The sequence below is a fragment of the Hippichthys cyanospilos genome, chromosome 20, assembly GCF_059441005.1.
Source record: "Hippichthys cyanospilos isolate Australia breed blue-spotted pipefish chromosome 20, RoL_Hcya_1.0, whole genome shotgun sequence".
Lineage (NCBI taxonomy): Eukaryota > Metazoa > Chordata > Actinopteri > Syngnathiformes > Syngnathidae > Hippichthys > Hippichthys cyanospilos.
Genome location: NC_142388.1, coordinates 11,583,667 through 11,609,529, shown reverse-complemented (window position 1 = coordinate 11,609,529; position 25,863 = coordinate 11,583,667).

Below are 25,863 nucleotides of genomic sequence, written 5' to 3'. Positions count from 1 at the left end.
TTGGAGGAAGCCAGAGTTCCCGAACGGAAACCCAAGCGTGCACAGGGAGAGGTAAGCCCAAGCCGTAAATGAACCCAGGATCTCAGAACTAAAATAAATAAAATATTGCATAAAATCGAATATTTTGGGCTATATCCAATATTTTTGTAATATTTGTGGGGAGGCTGTAATATAGAGGTGTCAAACTCATTTTTATCGTGGGCCGCATTGTGATTTTAGTTTCTGTCAGAGGGCCGTTATGATTGAAGTGAAAGAAATTACAATACAGTACAATATGATCTTTGAACATTTACCAAGACTTAAAATCAGAGGCCAGAACAAACTGTCCAAAAGGTGGATTGAAAAAATATTTTTTTAGGTTTTGGCAAATTTGGTATTTTAAGTCAGAAACTTGAAGTGGTAATTAGCGTTTCGTGGGCAACATAAAATGATGTGGCGGGCCTGATATGGCCCCAGAGCCTTGAGTTTTACACCTGTGCTTAGAGTTGCACAATTAATCAAGATTTACTGCGATCACAATATTGTCTGCCACGATTAAATAAGATGATCCATGGCGATATTAACAATTTAAAAGTCAAGCACTTTTTTTGATTAGAAGTCAAATCAAGTTGTCATCCTACCACTAGGGGGCAATGTTTCCCACATGTTTGCATGATAAATGCATCTTATTTTCTCATACTAATATATTATTTACCAACGTGAAATGGCGTTGAGTTTCTCACCTGATTCCTAATATTTACAGTGCTAGTTGTCAATTGAGACCCATTTTGAAAAATTCGATTGGAAATTGAAATAAATTCAGTTTGAAATGACCGTAAATGACATTTTGACTGCTAATTGTGCTTAGTTCAAAGTAGGCTTATTTTTTTCATTGGTTTGCAATCAGCAAGTAAGTTAGCTGTGTTGCTCTATGTGCCAAGTTTTTGCCATCAATTATTATTTACTTTATTTATTTATTCTAGTTTATTATTATTATTTGTAAGTATCTGTCTTGAAGCCTTGTTAATATACTGTTTGTTTTTTTAAAAAAAGGGGCAATAAATAGACAGGTTTGACCAAAAGTGATGAATAATCGTGATTAATAATCTTGATTTCAATAATGACCAAAATAATCGTGCTTTGATGGATTAATGACATATACCTTCAATTCAATAGAGAAAGGAATACAGATATACGCACTATATACGGGCACCACTGTATACATTTTTGCTGAGAAAGTAATCATTGGCTATCTGTTGAAAAAGACACCCTTGATTTTTTGTGCTCTTTCTAAGATGTCATAAGATGGCCTCAAAGTCCAGGTTAATACAAAAGTAGTAAGTGGTGTCAAGAAAGTTAGTTGAAGTGAAGCATTTCACTGAGAGACTCAAATGCTTAGTTGAGTTCATTCGAAAAGGTTACAAGTCTTTGTTGCATGTTTAAGTTCTGCACTGAAAAAGTGTGTTTAATATTCTTGTGAGTCATTTTGCACTTAAATATAAGTGAAAATAACCAAGATGAATAATGACTGAAGACCTCTGCATTTCCTGTTAGTTCCAATAACTTAGTGAATCGCCGCACTCTCCTTCCTGATTCTCAGGCTGGTGAGGAAGGAACCGCCGTCTGGTCACACGGTGCATGCCACTTCCCTACTGCTCTGCCCCGCCCTCGCTCCTCTGTTTACCTCTTTCTCTTTTAGGTTTTCAAGTCATTTTGTTGTTGTTGTTGTTGTTGTCCCTCACGACTTCCCCACGTGGACTCTCGCACATACAAGGTTTTTCTCAGCATGGGCAGGATGTTCTTTGCAATGCAGGATATTCAGTGACAGTGAAAACATGGGCTCCTGTATTTATGGAGACTGTTTATGTCCTGAGATAAAATAAGGCGGAGGAAGTTGTACGGCGGAACTTCCAAAGCATCTGTGCAGGGTGGAATGAGTAAAAAAACAAAAAAAATAACATCCCATATTCCAAAGAGTCATTGAGAGATGACAAGAAATGATTATTGGACCCTTGTTCAGCGAGCATTGTGGGATGAATTCTTCACTTTTTTATACGACTATGTTGTTTATTTTCAGTTTCTGCTATTGTTTGTTTGCATTTTTTGGTCAAACCTTTTCATATTTGTCCAAATGTTTCATATTTTTATACATTTCTGCTTGTATGTTTTGTCCAATTTTTTTGGAGTATCTTCCAATATTTTACTAGGTATATTGTTTTTATTATTGGATTTTATATATACAGTGGACATCCGGGTTACAGCGTCCCTGTCTTACGTTTTTTCATATTGTGATAAGGAATACTGAGTTGTTTCGTCCCCTCTTTACGATATTTTCCCCGCTTTGCGACAAAAACAACTGTCATGACCCTAGGGGGTTGGCTGTATGTATGTCTCCATTTGCAGGCATTGCATGCACCTATTTTCAGTTCTGTTGCCTGACTGCCTCGGAGATGCTGGCCTGCTATTGGTTGTCCTCACTTGTTTCAAAATGGCGGAATGGTAATTCTTTGTTCAATCGTGAATGGTTACAAAACCGTATTTATCGTGCATTTTATTGCTTAATTCAAACTTGAATGGGTTAGGCATTGGTCCCAAGATTTCTAGTGATGTTAAAGAGAGAAATAAGAAGATGATTTATATGAAAACAAAGCTGGAAATAATCAAGAAATCAAGAAATAATCAAAAAGCTAGCCTAGCCTAGGCTTCCCTTACTTGGGAATATGGGCATAACAAGCGCCACTCAAAGGTAAATAAATCCTTTCTACAACTTTTATTTATGATGTTTTCTGAATGTATACATGTATATTATATATATACATAGCACTTACTATACTATTTTGGTACCAATTTTTAATATGTATGTACAATTTTTATGTTTTTACCTGGGGTTCTAAACGCATGAGATATTTAAAATAGGTTAAAGGTTTGAGGTTTCAATTTTTGGAACAACTATAAAATAGAACTGAAAAGATGTGAATTAATGGCTGTGCTTAAAAAGAGTTAAAACAATATATTATTTAAAAAATATATACATCTCTAAATTTAATAAGAGAATGTATAAAATTTTGGGTAAATTTGTGATGTGTAAATTTTACATCCAGTACACAATATATGCCATTTATATATGCCGCCATTTGTTTTGGTGAGTGCAAGCCTTTTCTTTATTTATTGTTTCATTTTGAATACGTTTGTGTTTTATTTCGTTCATATTCAATTATTGGTAAAGAAATAAAATGTTTTTCTTCTTAAATTGAACCACGATTTGGAATTTGGACTAAAATAAAATTTTGTGGATATTTATTTTAAATTATTGTTAATTATTTAAAGTTTTGACAGCATCACGTACAGAATAATGACAAGTTTTAATTTGCTTTCTGTTCTGTTTGATTTCACGTTCCTGGTCGTGGGCGTATGTCACACAAGTTTGAAAAACGCGATATAACTGCGTGTTTGAATTTCCTCCATTCTTTGTTACTGTGCGTTGTGCCGCCATACATGATTTCCAGAATGGGCCATGTGGTGATGTCATCACTACGTGTTAGTACGTTTGTGTAAATCATTGTTTGCCTTGACGCCATGACTACAGGAACTAAATGATGCGGCCTTTCACCCAAATTACCGCGTTCTGGGTCCCTGCAGACGCACGCGCTCTAATATGACTGTGTGGGTCATTAGCGGCCCGCTACAACTCACCGCTGCCACGAGCCAAAGCGCTGCTGCATTATTAACCAGCCGGACTTGTTTACGCTCCCCCAGTATGATATGAACGCACATGTTGTTTACTCTCCGACCGGCCCCCGGACCCCACCTCCCAATACACCCCCCACTCTTATCCAATGAGAGGAAAGAAATTGGCACTCTCGTTATGGGCAACAATGGCGGCATTTAATAGGAGTAGTGGTTGCTAGGCAACGGACGACGAATGGACTGGTGTTGAATTACAGATCGTTTCATAATTAATTAGGGATTATGAATAATTGATTGAGAAGTGTTGGGTAATTTACAGTCGTGTGTAAATGGGACTCACTCTACTGCTCTGACCCAAGCGTGTGGGTGTGTGTGTGTGTGTGTGCATGTCTACCTTAGTACAAAACAATGTTTTGAACTACAGGACAATGAAATAAAACACTACATTCCAAGTGTGAAGTGACGAAATTTGCATATGTATGCGAGTGTTTTGGAAGGGACAAAGCGTTTAACTAGGGATGGTCGTTTCCACTCTTCTGAAGGCAGAAACCAAGTAGTAGAAGTCATTTGAGTACTTACCAATACTAAGTGCTGATACTGCTTTTCATGCACAAATAAACACAATAAACTCAATGACATAATATGGAATGAAGATGTTTCTTTCATTTTGCGTAGATTAATATTTTCTGTGTTAAACTTTGTCTGTGGCCGATTAGATTAAATTTAGATCAACTTTCAAGTTTTAGATTTTTGTCAATAATTATTTTGATAGTCACAAATAATATTGTTAAAAACACATTTTACCACATCCTGTTGATTTAAAATGACATCATCCATGTCATGTGTCATTCACAAGCTGATTGGTTGTTATCTGGGACCCGAGTATGTCAGTTTCATCTAGCAGAGACTAGCAAATGAATTTTTAATTAAACATTTTCTTTTAAATTTAATTTATTGAATGTATCACTTATACATTAAAAGTACTGTATATATTAAATTAATTCTAGACATAATATTCGCTTTTTATTGCTTGAAATGGCTAAATAGATCTTGCATCTCTTTAAGTATCTGTTAGTGGTATTGGCAGCCTCATGCATTGAAATATTGATACCGATAACTAGTATCGATACTCATCCATCCCAAATTTAAATCCATTGTGATTTGTATGACAGTTCATTTCCTGTATTGCCTTCATTGTTATTATTTTCATCATTTTCATTTGTCTTTTTTTTTGTAATTTGAGAATTATCGCTTTGATTCTCATTTAATTGTGCACCTGTACTGCACCGAATGTTTTGACTGGCAAAAGCAAATCCCTGCCTGATGACTCAATGCAGAGTGCCTTGGTAAACTAAAAACATGCAGTTTGAGGCTCGTCAATGGGAGTTGGCAAATATTCACTTTTATTTTCTCTCATTTTGCTTTTTCTTCTCGAATATGTGTTAATAAGTTGTAAAAGGACGGCTGCTCTGGATGTTGGCATGGAAACATTAATGACTGTGGTGAAGCGTGCGTGTGTGTGCGAGAATTTGGAAAGGGAGGAAAAAGAAGAGAGGAGGATGTAGGTGAGAGGTAGATGAGCAGCGTGTGGGAGTTTGAGTGGGCCGAAGAGTGAGCAGGGGAGGCGGAGGAGAGAGAGGATGATGGGGTGGAAGAGGAGTTTAATATTTTCATTTATTGTGATATAAGTTGTTATAGAAAAAAGGCCATGCATTAAATTCAGCATCAACTGCATCTAATGTCATTTTCAAATGCACCAAAAAAGTCCAAATGGCAAAAGTAGTGGCGGGAGAATAAGTCATGGAAAAAAAAAAAGGACACCACAGAGTTTGAGCGGGAGACGCATAAAAGGTGGTGAGGGAAGCGAACAAAAAGCAAGCGTTGGCTGTCAATAGAAAACAGAAGAGGCGGTTGAAAGGGGAGGCAGATTAATGCGGTGTCGTTTTCCTCCTTTAAGGTCCGCCGTTGCACCTTCATCTGCCACTACCGCCCCACATGGCCGCATGCACACACATAAACACACGCACGCACACACACACTGTACATGCAGTGCACACCCCTCTCATCTATAGACGACAATATAGGCATCGGGTTTCATCCCTCACGTTGGTGTTTTTCCACTAATGACAAAGACCAAATACATATGCACTCCAATATATAGATTAGTGCTGGGTATTGTGTCATAAATGTGTATTGCAATATACTGTATTGTGATACAGAAAAGGCGTATTGCGATATATCGGGCAATGTTTGTTTAAAAAAAAATTCTATGGCATATACATTAGCAATGACTGAAAAAACACAAGGAAATTAATAGAATAGACAAATGTTATTCTTTTTCAGAAGACACACATCATTGACATGATTTAGAATGGATTAAACATGACAATGAGGAATCTATTGTTATAATTTATCAAATACAGTGAAACCTCGGGACAAAATTGCTTCTGTACAGGGTGTTTTTTTCTTCATATTACAAACATTACTTAGCATATAAAGGAAAAAACCAAAACAAAATAAAACAAAACAAAACTTGAAATCTCAAAATTACCATTTGACCTAAACACCACATGAGATTCTACTGCTCATTAAGTTTTCTTTTTCTGATGTTTGCTCTCCTCCTTCTCTGCCGCCACTTTTGGTTTAAAACATGGCCTCACTTGAAAGGTAATCTATTGTAACATTTAATGTGGTGTTTTTGAAGCGCTGGAATGATTCACATGTAAAACATGATTCATAATACGACAAAAATCTTGACACGAAAGCCACTCCGGAGCAGAAATATAACAAAATGTTACAAAAATAAGGCATTTAGAAACCGGTATGCGATATATTGGAAACCGAACGTTGTATTGCAATACATGTATTGCGTCACTTCGTATCGCAATATATCGGTATATCGATATTATTACCCAGCCTTAATATAGATACAGCCATTCTAAATTTGTTCGTCCCTCCCTAATCAGAAATTAAATTAGTCCCCATTGGACTGTAAAGAGTATTGACAATTAAATAGGACATGATTTTATACATTTTCAGTCATCCTTTATTTGACAAGTAGGAAAAGAGCATGTGACTGTAACTAGGCTAACAAACAAGCTAACTGAGAAGCAATAGCTAATCACCCTCTTGCAAGGTGGCGTGACAAACTGCAGGAGCAATGCAAGCTCAGCACGCATGTCTTGTGTCTTCCTATTCTGAGGATACTTTTTTTGTTTACTGAAGCGGCTTGGACTGGCTGTCTGGGTTGCATGTCATTCTTGTGAGGCAGATTGTTTATGAGAATTTACCTCTGATTTTCTTCGACTAATTAAACTGGGTCCCTAACAAACCTCGCAAACCATAACGAAGTGAAAGTTCTCGAGGACGTAGGCTAGCTGTGTGCACACAAAGACGGTGCGCTGTTAACGTAGGGGGGACACTGGCAATTACATTTAAATAAACCGCTAATGAAAGAAAAGGTGCATACCAAATATTTTGTCCCACAAAAAAAAAAAAAAAATGTGTGCAACCCTGTTTAAAACAATGGCAAATGTGAATAATGTGAGAATACATTCAAAGAGCAGGACAAAATGAATTTTCCTGTCAAAAAAAATACATTCAAATCTGTAACTTTTTTTTAAACCTGAAGTTTGTAGTAAAGTCGAGAATCCCCACCCCCAAAATGTTTCAGGGGCTTAGTGTCTGGTATGGAGGTCCCCAGGTTAGCCAAAGAAAAGTGAATGGTTCCGCCCGTTTACTGATGAGCTTGACAGGACGTAAAATCGACGGACAGTTTAACGGCGGGCCTGCAGTGCGTTGCGTCTGTGTTTGGGTCTCGCTTCGACAACCTTGGAGGCTGGCTCAGTGCCGGCTAATGACCTCGATGGGGGTCTCCGCACTTGTCCGAGGGTTAACATTTTGACCGCGTCACAACAGGCAGAGTCAGGAAGGATGTACCTGAATAAACATGTACTGCGTCGCGTCCTACAAAAAAAAAAGGGGGGGTAGCTGTTCTCTTTTTACGGTATGCGAAATGTTTGGGATTGTTCGTTAGCATTTGGGTTGGGTGAGGGAACACGGTGGCTGATGTAAAGTGGGGGTTGGGTTAGAGGTGCAGGGGGTTAGGACCCTAGGGAGCCATCAGGCTGTTCCTCGGGACGTGCCCTGGGAAGAGACATCATGTCATGGCGATAAAAACAACATACACACCCTGTCAGGCAGCAGAAGGGATGGATAAATGGCAAGGGGCAGAGGGGACAAGAATTGTGAGGCCCGCACTTGAATAAATTCAGAATTCTATTATTTGGTTATATCTTATTTGTCCTTTGTTCATTATTTAAATATTTATTTATTTTTAATTATTTTTCTAATCCATTTTATCTAATATGTGTACATTTTTTGTTCCATTTTTATTTCAATATTTTTTTGAAAAATCCCATCATATGTTTTGTGTTATTTCCGTATTTTTTTCCGTATTTTGGTCCATTTTTTTAGCTGTGTTTTCTCTTTGATGTGGAAGTATTTTACATGTTTCTACTAATATTTTTCTATTTTGTCTTACAGCTTGAGTTGAAAAGATGATTTTAGAAAATGGCTCCACAGGCTCCATGTATAGCAGACATTTTATGACAATGCTTCATACATGCCTAAACAGAAATATATCCCAGCAGGCTTGCAAAACTGTAGGTGAGAACATGCGTGTGCATTTACGCATGAAACAGAAATCAATAAGTTCACCAGCTGCACTTTCATTGCCCCAAACCTCATCAAAAAGCCGACATAAAAAGAAAAAAAGTGCACATTAAAATCAACAGGATGGGTTTTTTTTTCTTCATCTGGCTGACAAATTGTTTTTATTACATTCAAGGGAATGTGACCAAGTACACAAAACAAACATTGCGGTGGCGATGTGGTCAGTCTACTGACGTATTTAATACTTAGTTGCACAATGTAAAAACAATAATTGGGAGATGCACTTTTAAGTTAAAAAGATGAGCATCCAGTAGCAAAGGCATCAGAGGTGAAGCTGACCTATGGAGTATAACCGACATTTCCTTTAAGTCAAACAATCACATAGGCCGTATCTCTGAAGAAACGACCACGCGCTGTTACCAGTTCACCAACGTGAGATACTGTATATCTTACGTATATTGGGTTGGGAGTGATCGTCTCCTCCTTAAATTAAAACATGTGCATGCCGATGCGTATTCCGTGTATCGGATGAGAAATTGTGTCGCTTGCTTTCAAAGCTATCGTAGCATCACCTCTGGTAGCTCAAGACGTGGTTAGAAGAGCTCCACCTGTAAAGACTCAAACTTAGGTATCAAATTTTCCCATGTACAAGTCGAGTTTTTTCCCTCATTTTCAACCCCAATATTGGGGGGGTTGACTTATACCCACAAAACTCCAAACCAGATCATTTTTCCCCCACGTATCTGTGTTTGAATAACATTAATTTAAATGTGAAACAAGTAATATCATGTCATTTAAAGGCTTAAAATGATTACCATAGTTTGTGGACTATAAGGCGCACCGGTATATAAGCCGCAGCAGCAAAAATTGACCAAAAAAACATTTTGCCATTAATAAGCTACACTGGCCTATAAGCTACAGGTATATGGTGGTAACATAAAATAATAATTTGAATTATTGTAATTATTATTATAATTTAAATTTTCTTTAAATGTTTTTATATTTCTTGTGAAAAAAAAAAAAAAAAATATATATATATATATATATATATATATATATATTTTTTTTTTTTTTTTTTTCATATTGTCTACCAACTGCAACATCCTCTCTTTAACAGACTGAACAAACCTGCACATTTAGTCACAACATTATATTGATTGAAAATGAATGGATGGATGGCTATTAGTAACAGAATACTGCAGGGTTAAATAGCAGTTCAAATTCAAAATCAATACTTCGATAGCATTCTGCTCCCGTTGTTTAATTGATGAATTATTTTAGCGAACAATGCACATACTGCAAATAAATAATATATACGATCATAAATTTATAAATACGGTCACATATACTGTATACCGTATATTTACACGTCACAAAGTTTTATATAAGATCTTACCCAATTTAGACATTTAAAAAATATTTTTAACAATATATTTTAAAACTCTTTTTGAGCATAGCCATTGATTAACATTTTTTCAGTTCGATTTCATAGTTGTTCCATAAACCGACTCCTTGATTAACCGGTGGGAAAATCCAGCAGATAAGCCGCACTGGACTATAAACCGCGGGGCTCAAATCATGATGAAAAAGCTTACAGTCCGAAAAATACGGTATATATGCAAAAATTCATTGTCCATGGCACTGAAAGAGTTGAGGTAAACATGGATGATGGAAATTTTCCAAATCACTTTCAACAATAGGGCTGATGAACTCAACTCGGGTGGCCGTCTACATCACCAATCCATAATAGATGGCCCCATTTACTCAAACACTTGACTCAAACAGTCAAGTGCCCGATTCTGCTGACCAGTCCAGTAAAACTGCAAATGGCTTATGTTCCTTTGGTCGCTCTGCCACTACATGAATAGCTGCTAATACTTTGTATCAAAATAAACCAGAACTTACTTTGAGAAAAAAAAAAAGTCCACATTAAAGCGAAGTAAAAAATAGTGTGATAATATATCACTTCAGTTGTACTGCCAAGTTTTCGAACGAAACACTTTGTGGTACTGGTTACATTTAAATAAATGTGTGGCAAGACTGTTGGAAAAACATGCAGGTGGGTGTCAAAAAGCCAGTTATGAGAAGTTGTTAGTCTGAAAAGTTTTCTAAAAAGAAATATTCAGGTGAAAACATCAATTACAATACCGCCTTATCAAGTATCTGAACTTGATATCCGGGAGTGTTTAATGTAAGGTCTGAAAAGGGTAAAACTGAGCTCCTCAGTTTGCTTTAAAAATAATCTTGTACTTGTCAACCACTTGCCCCCGTCAACCTCTTTACCTCTGCTCAGCCATCCCTGAATCCATGAAGGAAAACACACCCCTGGACTCTGTCCCACATGTGTCCCCACTGAGCTCTGGGACGACGATCAAAGCCTCTTCCTTCTTCTTGCGGGATCAAACGAAATTGTAATATTTACTGCTTTGTTTGGTGTCGGGGCACAGGGTCCCCCTTCGTAAGATGCCGACAGGAAGGATGCCTCACTGGCGGCAATAAACAACAAGGAATGGCCTCAAAAAGAAGCGCCGTCACGACATCCTGAGGATCAACACACATCGCTGAAACATTTTATCTACATCATTTGACACCTCAGGCTGCCTTATCGCCCGCTATAGCGCTCTATTAAGAAGTGGTACAGCAAACAAGCAAATATTTCATAGTAAAAGAGCATATGGCAACTGTTTATTGGTTGGCTTTAGTTTATAACTGTGATAAAAAGCCCACTAAAGTCCATTATGAAAGGACTGAACAGATGTTTTATGGCCAAGTGGACAGCTAAAGCACAGCAGTGGGTTTTCCACAGAGCAGTTAAAGCCCCAGTTGACCAATGAAGCGTGTTTTCCCCGATTTTATCTTCGATTATGTTTTAATCTACAAATGAAATTAGACAACACTAAGATTTAATTCGATAAACTAATTTTAGACATGGGAGGGAATCGTTTGGTGATGCAGAGTCCACCGTCACGAAGGTCCACTTGCAATTCAAATAACACTGTAAATCATGGCATTTAGAATACAGATTCATTTGGGTCCTGTAGAAAAGAAAATGAGCCGCTGCTCACTTCACGCCCTGGATTGCAGCCCTAATACCAAGAAAAGATGCCAAAGCTCATCAAAATCTAGATTCTACTTTTGCTTATGAGGTGGTGCTATATTACGGAGCGGCCTAATTCCATTTTTTAATGTAGCAGATCCAGGCACTCCAGTTGGAGCCAAACTATTTATATACCATCAATTAAAAAAAAAAAAAAAAAAAAAAATCTTGTACAATGTCCAGCTTGGCCATAGCAGGGCTATGACAACTGACAACAGGTGTTGCGGTTTGGCTCACATTCCCTCGAAGCAGCATTTGTTAGGACATCTCCACTGCGGGTTCCCTGTCCCCAGCTGCTATCTCCGCTTTGCAAAGCGAGTGTGAATATTCATTAAGTCGGTCCCGATAAGTGTTAGTCCTGCCAGTATTTGTATTGCGGAGCCTCAGGGATCCCATTAAAGTATTCCGGGTTCCGTTTATTGCGAGCAAATATGGAATGTGTTTTTGCAATGTGTCCCTGATGAGAGCTACATCATAGCATCATGCACGTTGCTTCAATTAAGCAACTTTGTGCTGCGGATCGTTGGCTCGAACAGGCCAGGAATGTTATCGAAAGCGAAGCCCACATCACGCTCCACACCCATCCTTGGCTGACTCCAAATAATTAGCTTTCTTCATCCTGCCAACCTTGGATGGCACAGAGATGCTGAGCAGCCTCGACATCCTGGTCTGGGGAACAGTTGGAGGCCTGCTTCCTGCCTACACCCCTTTCACGGCTCCAACACCAACAAATCACTAGTTTCGAGCCTTGAATGATCCCGCCGTGCGCCTTCCCTAGTGGTACGCTTACCAAAGAGCTTTAATTCCCGGGTATGTTTTGCCCAATCCTGTTAGTCAAACAGGGACCCCTGACTGGGCAGGAGGAGATTGGGCAGAAGAACAGATGGTCCAATGCCTTTAGTTTGCTACCACTTGCAGATTAAAGTGGTTGAAAACAAGACAGCTGCTTGATAGAAGGGCACTAAGTTCAAACGACATAGCGGCAGTGTTTTTCCTGACGAGGTGGCGAATGTAAATACTTAGGTATGGGTTAGACAAGTCAGTGGTACCTCTACTTACAAACGCCTCTTGTTATGGAAAATTCGGCGGGAAAATAGTCTTAAAATTAAAGATAGCAAAGGCGACATTGTTGGCATATAATATGAGACACATGCCAACATGACTGTAATGTAATTACATGTAATGTAATGTAATGTAATGTAATTAATCTACCGTATTTGTTATAATTTGTGATGCATTTTTTATCATTCATTAACATGATGGCGTACCCACAAACGAGACAATAGTTTTTGGCATTGCTGTTTTACTGTGGTTTTCCACTTTTCAGCTTTACTCATTTTGTCCACACTTCCCACCAAAAATTGACACTGTAGAACTAACAAACATAAAACTGACATTAGCTACGACACATGTATAACATACTACCTTGGGCAGTCCTGTCGGATGTTAGCATTGTTAGCACTTTGTTAGCACGTTAGCAATGATACCGCACAGGGAACACTTTGCATGACCCCAAACTAAACTTAAGTAAACTTACATGTTCAAAATAATCCAAAAAATATAAAATATTGCTCCTGTGGACTTGTAATTGATTTTTAGATCACTGAAAATGTAAAATAAAAACATACAAATTAAATGTCCTAATAAGGTGTCTCTCTGCACTCAACCAACACACCAGCACCATCTCAAAGCAAACAAGTGAATTACATTCATTATGTCAACTGCTACAATTAATATGATTAATTTTAAAGGTTTACAAGCGTTTCTTTCTAAATATTCTTTATGTTTTAACTATTATGCACTAATGTAATTCTAATATGTATTTGTTACCATTTTTGATGCATGTTTATAATGTCATATTCATTTAAAGGGTTTAGGAGCATTTTGGGGGCTTGGAACCAATTAAGCTATTTAAATGTAAAAAGCGGCTCCACTTATGAAAGATTCCCATAGCAGAATTACTTCCGGAACAAATTAATTTCGTAAGTAGAAGTTACACTGCATACGTATATCTCACTTGGGATGGAATACCATTCAAGTTGCAACTACTTTAAAGTGCAATAATGTGATTGGATTCCACCATCACAAACAAACGGGTTCACCACTATCCCTGCCACTGGGCACACTGTGTTGTATGGTGTTATGGTGCACTGTGTTGTGTTGTGTTGCTATGCTGGCTGCATGTCTAGCATCAGGCTACAATTTCACACCATTGTGTCCCTCCCGAGCCAGCAGCGTTGTTATTCTTGAGGGCATCATGGGAATGCGTTTTGCACTATGAATGAGCAACGGCTGATGATTTAAACATACTTCCTTCATGCTGGCGATTTATGGGGGGCCAGGCACGGGAAGTGGGTGTTTTTTTGTTTATCATTTTCCATTCACTGCACCAAAGATGTAAGGAAAGCCTTTGTGTGCCCGCCAACCTTAAACGTAGGCCTCAACTACTTAGATTTATGTGACAAGACTGCCATATTTAGCAATTGTTTGATTGACATTACAATGATTTGTTTCTTTTGTACGATTGTTAGTGCCCCATGGTTAGTTTTTTTTTTTTTTTTTAATTCTCGAGTCAACATCCTTGCAGTTGCATAAAAAAGGCATTGCGTCATATTGACAGCTGTTTGCAAGAAAGGACCACTCTCCAATGCAGTCAAACAGCCAAAATGCTCAGCCAAAATGTATTTCATATTATTATTTCATGTGATTGACATAATTAGGTTTAGATTTTTATTGTATATATATATATATATATATATATATATATATATATATATATATATATATATATATATATATATATATATATATATATATATATACACATATATATATATACATTGAGAGTTCATTGCTTGTTAAAAAATTGTATTAATGTTTAATTTATTTTGAAATATTTAAAACAGAAATGTTCTTTTGAAATAACTGCTTTTTATGACTTTTTTTAAATTACTTTTTTATCAAATATTATTTGTTTACTCTTTTTTTATAACTCTGTAAAGTACATTTGGTAAGTACGGTTCAGTTGTTTTTAGCTTTTTAGGACATTTGGCATTTAATATTTTAGAATGTTTATGTTTATGTAATGATAATACTGAGGGTCTAACGGTGAAACGTCTCTGCCTCACAGTGCAGAGGCAATGAGTTCACTTTCAGCTCTGACCTTCCTGTGTGGAGTCTGCATGTTCTCCCCATGCCTGCCTGGATTTTCTCTGGCTACTCCTGTTTCCTCCCACATTTCAAATTCATGCATGTTTGGTGTATTGGACACTCTTAATTGTCCTTAGGTATGTTTTTGAGTGTGATTGGTTGGTCATCTTTGTGTGCTATGTGATTGGCTGGCTGGCAACCAGTTTAGGCTGTTCATGATGTTTATTTTATCAGTTATTAGCATTAGTTGTTGGAGTACTTTTTAAATTGTAAATTCAATATATTTCAGTTTAAAAACTGTTTAAATGTATTGTTTTAACAGGGTTAGGGAAAAAATGGATTACACTAAAATAAAATGTGTTTCTATTTATTTCATTCTGATCTATTGTATGTAAGAAAAAAAAGTTGTTATCGCACCTAATTTTACATACAGGCCAAGCTCCGCTCGGCTGATGTTACACAGCTGGCCGCAACCACGGGATACCCGACGCCGCCGCTGATGGATGTACAAGTGTAACGTGACAGCTCCCCCCTTTCATTCGACATCCGCCCGATTTCATCTGGACACACGATGATAAAAGCGACTATGTTACACGCGTGCGCTCACACTAGCTGCAAACAAGCATACTTTTATACGAGCTTCCCTGGAAGTGATCCTGATCACTTTCAGACTTGGCATCAAGTATTTATCATGACTAAACCTGCCGGTCAAGCTCCAGGGAGCATACTTGCTTATTTTCAGTGATGGAACTTCCATCCATCCGTTATCGATAGCCGCTTCTCCTCACAGTTGCAGGCTTGCTGGTGCCTATCCCAGCTGACTTCTAGCAGTATTGCCATGCATGTTTTTGGAGTGTGGGAGGAAGCCAGAGTGCCCGGGGAGAACCATCTTAGGTTAGGGAGAACAAGCGAACTCCACATTGAAAGACCGCAGCGAGGTAGATTTGAACTCGGGTCCCTGAACTGTGAGGGGGACGTATTAACCAATGTTCCACCGAGCAGCCATAACATTAAGTCATTTGACTAAATATTTTTGACAATTATTTTGTTGCCATTTCTTGTCCCTATCTTCATCTTCTACTCTAAAATTGTGCTTATCATACAGTAGATCCAAAGGATTGCATAGCCACCATGCAGACATTACAGTTGTTTACAAGTATGATCATTTTTCTGAATTTTTTTTTCATTTTTACTAGACTATCAGTCCAATTTATTTCCAAAGTGTACTGAGTACTTCAGCTGCCTCTGTTTATCTTCATCTCAACGACAAAAAAACAATCCATTGCTGCTCATCAGAGGGGCGGGGTTTTTTGTTGTTGCTGGGACCAACCATTGGATCATGGGCCTTCTTGGTGGAGGGGCGGGGGTTGTGGAGTTTGGGGGGTGCCCACCACCTGCTCCACTTCGCACATTATGTCACACCTCAGGGGCCCCATCGTCTCATGCCATCCCGCAATGCAATAATTACTCCGCCACACGTTTGGATGCCATCAAACTCAGCCCAGCAGGGGGGTGCTTGGTTTCGGGGGAGCCCGGCTGTTGCTATGGCCACCATCCCTCAGTAGCCTTGGGAAGAGGGATGGCGCGGTAGTCTATGATTGGCTGCAGGAGTATTTTGACCAATGGATGCTGTTGTTATGCAAGCGCGTCATCCGAATAGGCACATTTTTACATACTGGCTCAATTTGGTAAATGAGAAAGTTGTCAGCAGAAAAGAGGAAATTGGTATTCATTCCCTCAATTGCAATCACTTCATCCAGAAACTGACATTGCATGTTCCCATTTATGTGAACACACTGAATTGGGGAAAATATATGATTTTCTTAGGTAAGATTGCAAAAACGGACAAAACATTAAATGGCATAAGTTGAAAAGAACAGGCCTGCTTTGAAAAGAGAAAATGAGCATTTGATGCCACGCTCCGCCCACATTGGATGGTGTAGAACTTCCAAAATGGCTGCTTCACACCAAAATGACCTGCTTCCTGTTTCAATTTTGTGTCAATCTGAGAATCTGGCACAGGGTGGGTGCAGCCTCAAACTCAAAAATCTTAAACGTCGAGAGCTAACGTCCAATAGGAGAAGGGCTTGTGATTTCAATGCTAAAATCAATTGTGACACTGTTGGGAAAAACCTCTCTGGTAACTTCCTTGTTGGCTGCTACAAAAGACCTTCCAAATATGGACACACATTTGGAAATACGCATCAGCATTATGTGTGTATTTATTTTTATTTATTTTTTTTGGTGAGGGTGGCGACTTTTAAGACAAGAGATAAGATTGCTTGGCCTTTCATGGAGGTCCCACTGCCTGAAGAACATTTTTGTAATGAAAGAAATAACATGTTTTTTTTCCTTTAAGCCACAACTTTTTACTTATGGTTTAAGACATGCGGCTTATAGTCCAGTGTGGTTTATCTGCAGGGTGTTTGTTTGTTTTGTTTTGTTTTGTTTTGTTTTGTTCTTTTTGCTAGCCACCAGGAGACAATCCAGTAAAGCAAACGCATGTATCTGTTCAAGGTTTCAGTTTAACAAAAACACTATGAAATGGAACTGAAAAGATGTGAATCAAAGGCTGTGGTCAAAAAGTGCTTTATAAATCTATTATTAAAAAATAGATGTCTAAGTTGAATAAATGCTTGTATAAAAGTTTGTGACATGTACATATGAAAAAAAAACTTCCAAAAACCACCTTTCTGCACAAATATCCAATGTCCAGTGTGGCTTATCCGTGACAAAAAATCAGTTTTTGATACTGCACCTTATATAGCGGTGCGGCTTGTAGTCCGGAAAATGTTGTATCATTTTTTGGGAAGGGGCGGGGTGGATTATGTGACAGAAAGAAAACACTTATAATTCTCTCAACTTTCAAAATTCTGTCTTCTTCCTGACTGATATGTAGTTTCCAGTGGTAATGTGTTGACATTTTCTGTCAATTGTAATTTGTGACTTTTTGTACAAAACCACCTAAATCATTCCAATCATGTTTGGAGGAGCCAATATCCCCCTTTCCTCCCTCCCTCCCTCCCTCCCTCCCATTCCCTGAGTCAGCTAACTTGTCAAGATCCCCAGCCAAAAATAGTTACTGAAAAAGTCTATCAGGCCATCAAAGGAAGAGAAAAACATTTCAATCATTAAACACAAACACACTGCTCTGGTCAGATGCCAGAACCAAACTAATGTGAAACGGAACCCACCAGGCACTTTTATCCACAGGACTCGCAGATACTGAATGTACTGGAGGGGGATTGTGGTATGGGGGGGGTCACTAATGGGGACCAGAGGTCTGCGTCGTTTGTGATGCTGGCCAGAGGGACCAGACGAATGATGACTGATTGGGAGGGGTAGTGGGGAGGGTTGGCCGGGGCTCATTAATGAGCCGCTCTAATCATACAATAACACGTCCACTTTTATCTACCAGCGAGAAAAAATGCCAAATGGGCGCAAGTTCGCGGATGTGTCTCGACAGGGCAACATCTGCAAGCCATTCGCTTGGAAGGTTTGGTTTGGATATACAAGTCGCTTTCTTGTCCAAAGCAAGATTAAGAGGATTTATAATGATAAGGCCTTGTTTTCTGTTATCTTAAAGTCAAGTGCAAAAAAGTAGGAGTACACACGGTACCTAATGTAATGCCCTGCAAGTAACAACTATGCTACAGCGCCTGAACTTTTGTCTTAGTTGTTATAATGGCCATGTGAATTAGCTTATTGGGCTAATTGGCTTGGGCGGGAATCGAGCAGGATGATGTTTGACAGATGTATCGTGATTAACATTAGCAAAATAAATAGCGGCAAGGGAATGGCTTATCGAGGTCCTCATAACTCATGCTCGATTAGCATGTGCCGACATTGCACCTTCATGTTTATTGCTGCAAGAGAGATAAAAAAAAAAGGTCTGAGGTCGCATCAACTTTGTCATGTTCTGTTGGTTTTTGGTTGTGGGTTTATTTCGAGGGTTCTGTTTCTTTCGGTCTGCATCGTTCATGTTTCTGTTCTTTTCATGTCATTCCGTGTTAGTTTTGATTTGGTCCACCTGTCTGCGTCTACCTGCCCCTCGTGTGTTCACCAATCCGCTTCCCCTGCTTAGTTTCCTTCCCAGCTGTTGCGCGTCTTCCTAATTAGTGTGTGTGTGTGTGTGTGTGTGTGTCTATTAAGCCGAGTTTATGTTACAGCCATTGTTGGAGCGTAGTTTGATGTCATCAATGTTTCCTGTTAATCTGCGTCTACTCGTGCTAACCTGCCCGTTTGTTTTGTTCCCGTTTCACCTGCCTGCCTGTATTTTTGGCATTTCTTTGCCCCGCTGTCTTGCCCGCCTTTTGTTCCTGCCTGACTCCCTCAATAAATCATGGACTTCAACTCACCTTTCCCGCCTGGGTCCATCACCTCCGCTATAACACCTGCCTATCTCCCTGACAACTTTGTTGTGCGCTCCTTAGCCTCAACATGGCAGCCTGTGATTGACAGGTCAGATTCCCATTGCACAAAATTACATTTAAAATATATACACATGATCATCTCAAAAATCATCATTTCAATTGGTTACACCCAGTCTTAGAGAAACTGGGACATAATATTCACACAAATACTCCCGTTCGGGAAACCATGACACCATGCCTCTTTTGGTATGTTCACGATAAGCAGACATAAAGCATCGTAAATGCTCAATCAAGGCTATAGAATCCAAAATGTTTTACTAATTGACTGCGACTGTCAAGTACAGTATACTTCTCAATTAGATTTTATCAAGATGAATGGTTGGGGGACTGATTATCTGATGCTGATACACAGTAAACGTCTCACGTGGGAACAATTTTACTGATGCGGAACAACCAGTAGATGGCAACAATGAGTCCTTTCAGATATGAGAAATTTCAAAATAAATAGAGTCCACAAGGAGAAACGGCTGTATTTTGACAAATGTTTTCATTTGGTGGATTTGATGTACCTTATACTTAATACTTATACTTAATCATTTATTTATATATATATATATATATATATATATATATATATATATATATATATATATATATATATATATATATATATATATATATATATATATCATATATATATATCATATATATATATATATATATATATATATATATATATATATATATATATATATATATATATATATATTTGGTTTAGAAAATTACTGAAGTCTTCATTTGTGGGGATTCACCAATGATGGAACATGTGCATCTATACAGGGCTTATATAGTTAATATAGGCGGCTATAAACATCTGGGGTGCAAACATTATTTGCAATTCTTTTGACTTAACTGTAATATAATAACTAAGGCCTTACCGATGGATTTTAACTTGTTGTTGCCGCCCTGTTAATGGGCACGGCACTAACCCCGTGAACTTGTACTTGACATGTACACTGGCACACAGTCATCATTCTGATGTCCATTGTGGCCTGGTCTGTCATTACGGCCGCACAAACAATGGTACCGAATGAGCGCTGCCACTCTAAACAAGTCCCCTGTTACTAAAGGCAGTCACATCCCAGGCCGGAGCGAAAAAGAGCACAACTCTAGCTGTAAATCATATGGCGACTCGTCAAGCAAAGTTCATTTCACACACGCAAGCTCTAAATCACGCCATGGCGGGTGAATGGTGCAGAGTGAAAAAGTGACCCGTGTCGGTTGGGACTCTTGCCATGACCTCATTGAGAGGTCCCGTGGTGGAACACATTGTACCTTGATGCCCAGTTTTAGGATTGTTTTAAGAAGGTAATTGAATGATTAAATACATATATAATGTTACAAATACAAAAACACACACAAAAAAGTGTGATTTTTATTTTGGGGGGGGTTGACAAATTAACAATCTTAAAGAGCTCAACAGTGTACAGAAACAACTGGTAATGTTAAAATGCTTTTGTTGAAGCTATAAATCTTATCAGGTAGGAACACGAGCAGCTATTTGGCAAAAATGCTAAGGTCTTTTGTCAATACTCCACAGAGAGTGAGGAAGAAAACAAACGCTATAATATTTTGGGTCTCAACACATTTGTGAAATTGTGTAGGCAGCACGCCCCTCCCAGGAGGTATCAACAACACAAACAAAGCAATTTAATTACTATTATTATGAGTAAGTGTTTTGCAAACACGTCACAGGAGCAGGTGCATCCGTCAGCTTGAAAGAGCTGCCAAAGCATGGCCAACAAAGAGAAAAAACAAAGCAATAAATGATAAAAGAAAAAAAAAAAAACGTTTCATTGGGAGTGTATTGACCAAAATGATCTATTGCTACTTAGCTGTCAGCAAAGTACGCATCCAGCTGCATTTTAAAATTGATATTTAGGATATTTCATCAAGAGTAGATGCTAATGTCAATTAGCATAGCTCTATTTGGGAAGTTGCAAACGGGAAAGTGCTGCAAAGAAACGTGTCTCGGGTCTTTCTGAGGTCAGCGGCCAGTTAATTTATTTGATCCAAACAAAATTGTGTTCTGTGTCGTGCACAAACACACACACGCACACACACACACACACACACACACACACACACACACACGCATGTGCAAACATGCACAAAAACCTAATGCATAAGTATCCCTGTGGACTACAATTTAAGAGCATAAAGTGAATTAAGTATAAGTTTGTTGTAAATTCATAATATTATTTCATCTCTCAGTGAGTCATGTTAGTTTGACATTTTCAGAAATTAAATTAAGTTCAACATTGCATGCTGTGTCACTGTCGGACAATGTATTTTCTTATTTTAGGAAGCAAAGGCGAGGGCTTGTTGCAATGTTCCCATTCTAAAGGAGATGGTTTTAAATTACCTTGATAGAGCAACAAAGAGCATCTTGGCTCCCTAGCCAACGCTAAAGTGGAACAATGTGTATCTCTAAAGAGACAAACTGGCCAAACACGCAAGCAATAATAGAGTTGTGACAAAAAGCAACACAAAGCATTCACTTACACACACAAGTAACACATTTAGCCCCAGGTGAGGGAGAAAAAAAAGCATGATATGACATCATAATTGCTTTTAATAGTGTGTAGTGTTGACATATCTTTTTAAAATTCTAATCATTTCTGTTTAAAACTTGTTGTATAAATAAATACTGAAACGTGGAGACAATTGAGGTTAATCTAGTGCGGAGCTTCTCAAATAGTGTGGTTGCATTACATTAACTCCTCGTTTTTCCTGGGTAACCCCCCCCAGAATTTTCATGCATGTGTATGTGGGTGACATCGTTTTTTAAAAGTGAAAAGTATTTTTACTTTACATATGTAAGACAAATATTATTGCAGTACACATATTTACTTAAATCTTAAATTATTAAACCTTATACAGTAATTGTACTGTTATCCCTTCCTATTCCCATCCCTTTGGCTGTAGTCACAGAGAGCCGCGGTTATATTAGCGGCTCCAGGATGTCTAATTAAAGTGAAGCCTGTAGATGACCAAACATGATAACAATCAATAGTTTACACTTGAAATTCCAATTTATCATAAAATAAATCAAGGTAAGGGATTTACAATGTTCCACTGCAGTGCTGCTCTCTCCTGATCATCCTTCACATCTACTTAATAAGTGGCTGTGAGATTTATAAGGGAGACGGACACTCCTATAAGACACATGATTGGCTCCCAGTGCAATCATCGACCAGTGAGGGCAGGAGTTGGGGCGGGAGTAGATTACAACTTCTACTAATGGATAACAGTACAGTTACTGTATAAGGTTTAATTATTCAAGATTTAAGTAAATATGTGAACTGCGGTAGTTCAACGTCTGAGTAGTGCCCGTGGCGATTGCATTTATAGTTAACATCTGTCTGACATTCAGGAAACCGTCACAACACGTCTCTCTGCAAGCTAGCTTTTTTTTTTCTTTTTTTTAACTAAAAAAAATCCACGAATCACCGAAGGCATGATAGGGGAGGTGCAAAGTAGAGAGGGATCAATGTATTTAAAAAAAATAAAATAAAAAAAAATCACAGATTGTCTCCAAACTTTTGACTGATACTGTATATATTGTACCTACAAGGAAATAATGAATAATACTACAATAATCTTGGTGAGAGCTTTGTAGCTACAGAATAATTATTTTGTCACACTTTTAAGTAAAGTTGTGCTCAACTACTACTGGTTAGCGACCACCCGCCTGCCAAAAAGTGAACCACATTAAACGCTACCATGACGATAAGAAGCAGTTTGTTTTTCGTGCCGCCAATCAACACTTTGGACCGTGAACCGTGGGAACAAGCAAGATGCCTTGTTTTGCGTTTTTCAGACCACGACGATGACTGTGAAGCGAGCTGTTGTTTTAAGATAAATGTCTGGCGTGTGGCATTTCCATTTCACCCGGCTCGGCGTGTCACTTAAGCTAGCCACGCTGCAGAGTCGGCGCGTCGCTTAACAAGCGTCACGTTTCACCTCCTCAGCCGGGTCAGGCTCAGGTACCCACTTAAAAATGTCAGAGAGTATGTTAAAAAAAAGTGGGTTTAAAAGGTCCTGGGGCGAAGGAGAACGAGTACCTTTGAATAATTCCTGTCAACGTTGATCCTCAAAGGCATGTAAATCATCTAGTCTGCAGGATCAAACAATGTTTAAAAAAACACCTGAGCATCTCACAAAGAGTTCCATGTGTGCCCTATTTTTTTTTTTTACAATGCCAGGCGCTTCAAGGGGGCTGGGAAAGGTCCATGGAAGTCCACTCCGTCATTATTGTCAACATGTGCGGCCGCCCCATTGTGCCCACTAGTTCTCCCCCCACTAATGGCTTCAACAGAAGGAGGGCCACTTGAAATAAAAGAATAGTGTTTCCGGCCTAGGAAAGAGGCGTCGGTGACCTCACTAAATGCACCTTGGAAAAGTGCGTAAAAAATTACAGCTGCAAGAAGCCATGATGGATTCTCATGCTCCTTCTTATAACAGGGAACCAACTAATTCATCAAGTTTCTCCAAAACTTCAGGTTTTCCACATCAATGGGAGCCAGGCAATCAATAAACACATTTACAAATCTGTCCTGACCCCAATACCACCAAAATTCATCATACATGTTTATCTGCTTCTTGAGATGTGTGATTGCAAAGCATTTATTTCCTGGTTTGTGATAGGTCAGTTTATCAGTTCGATGTCTATTGTAGATTTGCCACTTGATCATAACACTAGTGCGTAGTGTTTATACCTTTTGAATATTCATGACGATTTTAGAGCTTTCAATACCATCCATCCATCCAGAGCTGCTTATCCTCACAAGGGTCACAGGCTTGCTGGAAGCTATCCCAGCTGACTTCGGGCAGTAGGCGGGGGACACCCTCAATGGTTGCCAGCCAATTGGAGGGGACACAGAGACAAACAACCACTCACGTAACCAATCACACCTAAGGACATTTTAGTATGTCCAATGGACATGCAGTGCTTGTGTGAGAGAAAGCCTGAGTGCCTGGAGAGAACCCATGAGGCTTGGGGAGAACATGCAAACTCCACACAGGAAGGCCAGGATGACTCTCTGAACTGTGAGGTGGATATGCTAACTACTGCTACAACAAGCCACTGCATTCAATACCATTTCACATTATTCCCTGGTTCTCGGTAGGACGACTTGAGTTCATTTGGTAGAGTAGGTTAACAGATTGGAAGTTCGATGTCTCGAATGTATGTGTTCTCTGGTAAGACACTATTTGCTGAAAATGTTTACCAATATCATTCCATATCACTCCATTACACTTAAAATCATTTCCTGATGTCTTTTGTACCGCATTCCACATAATTCCTCATCTGTTCAAAATTTTCTACCCTCAGCATTCTCAAGCAATTTCTCTGGAATTCTCTCAAATTACCGTAATTTTCAGAGTATAAGTAGACACCTCCCCCTTTTTTTTTAACTTGAATTTGGGTGAATTTTACAAAAACCCCATTATACATAAGTCTACCCCTGATTTTACATAGATCATGGCTGTTCAATTATAACACATGGTGTATGTTATTAAAATGACAAAATTACGAGATTTTTAGATGCATTCCTTCATCGTATACCAAATAACATACTGTTGCAGTTATGGGGGCAGAAACGAGACAAGTGAAAGGCAATGTACATGTGCGAGTAGACGCAAATGCAACAATAAAAAGATTTGAACTTTCAATGCTCTATTATTTTGACACAGCTGATTATTAATTTGTTGAAAAGCCCCAAAAGTCATATTCACTATCTGACACGCCAAATAGTTCCTCCCACTTAACTCCTGACGTCCTCTCCTTCCTGCCCATCATTTGCACAAAAATCCTTGTTACTCTTCCACGGGTAGTCATCTTCAGTCATCTCCTGTCCAAGCAGTTTGAAGTGGAGGTCTTCATTGATGATTTGCTGATCATTTGACTTGGGATGTTCTTTACCCAAGTGACGATTGTTATGAGATGAAATCATGTAAGGTTGCCCTTTGCTGTTTCTCCCCTGGACCTGTCAACATCCATGCCAGCTTGTTCAAGCATGCGTCCACGGGCTGAAGAAGACAAATCAAGCCTTCTTTTCCTTTTCATAATGTGTCAAAGTCCACCCAAAAAATTATCCACGCTGCCTTGTTGTTGACAACAAGGGAGAAATTTGCATTTTTTGCCATGTTCTGTGTTCTAACACTCTAAAACAGATGCATACCACATCAAATTAGAGGTATATATAATATTTTTATGCCTTGTATGGGTCATGATATTACTCATTTCACATTTGAATTGTCACATTTGAAAAGTCTGTCTTGAGTTGTTTTGTTTTAAGTTGACCCCCTAATTCGGGGGATGAAAATGAGGGGAAAAAACTTGCACTGAGAAATACGGTAATAAGGATTTTAAAATAGTCTATGAGTCTTTCTTTTGCTACCATTTCCTATAAAGGAAAATTGTCTTGGCACAAAGTGCTTTTGTTGAATTTACACACCTTGTCTTTTCAGGCTTGCTTTCAGGTGTTCCGACTGTGTTTTTACTATCAGAGCCCCTGAAGCAGTGTTTACGAAAAAAATAACCGGGGGAAAAACAAAAGGACTCAATGACTTCGCATTTTGTCATCACCGTCAACAAGCTGCAGCTTTTCTACTCGCTACCCGGAGATGTCGGCTTTAGAAAACACACAGACGTAGTACATATACAAATGTCAGCTTTCAGTAATCACAAAAGTTTATACTCATGTTTTAATTCTCATTGTGCCATGCTCTGTTTGTCCCTAGGGGAGCGGGAGGGGGGCATGTTATTGAGCAGATAAGAACAACAACAATGCACGCAGGAGAACGCGACTGGCAGCTTGCGAGAGCAAAACGTGC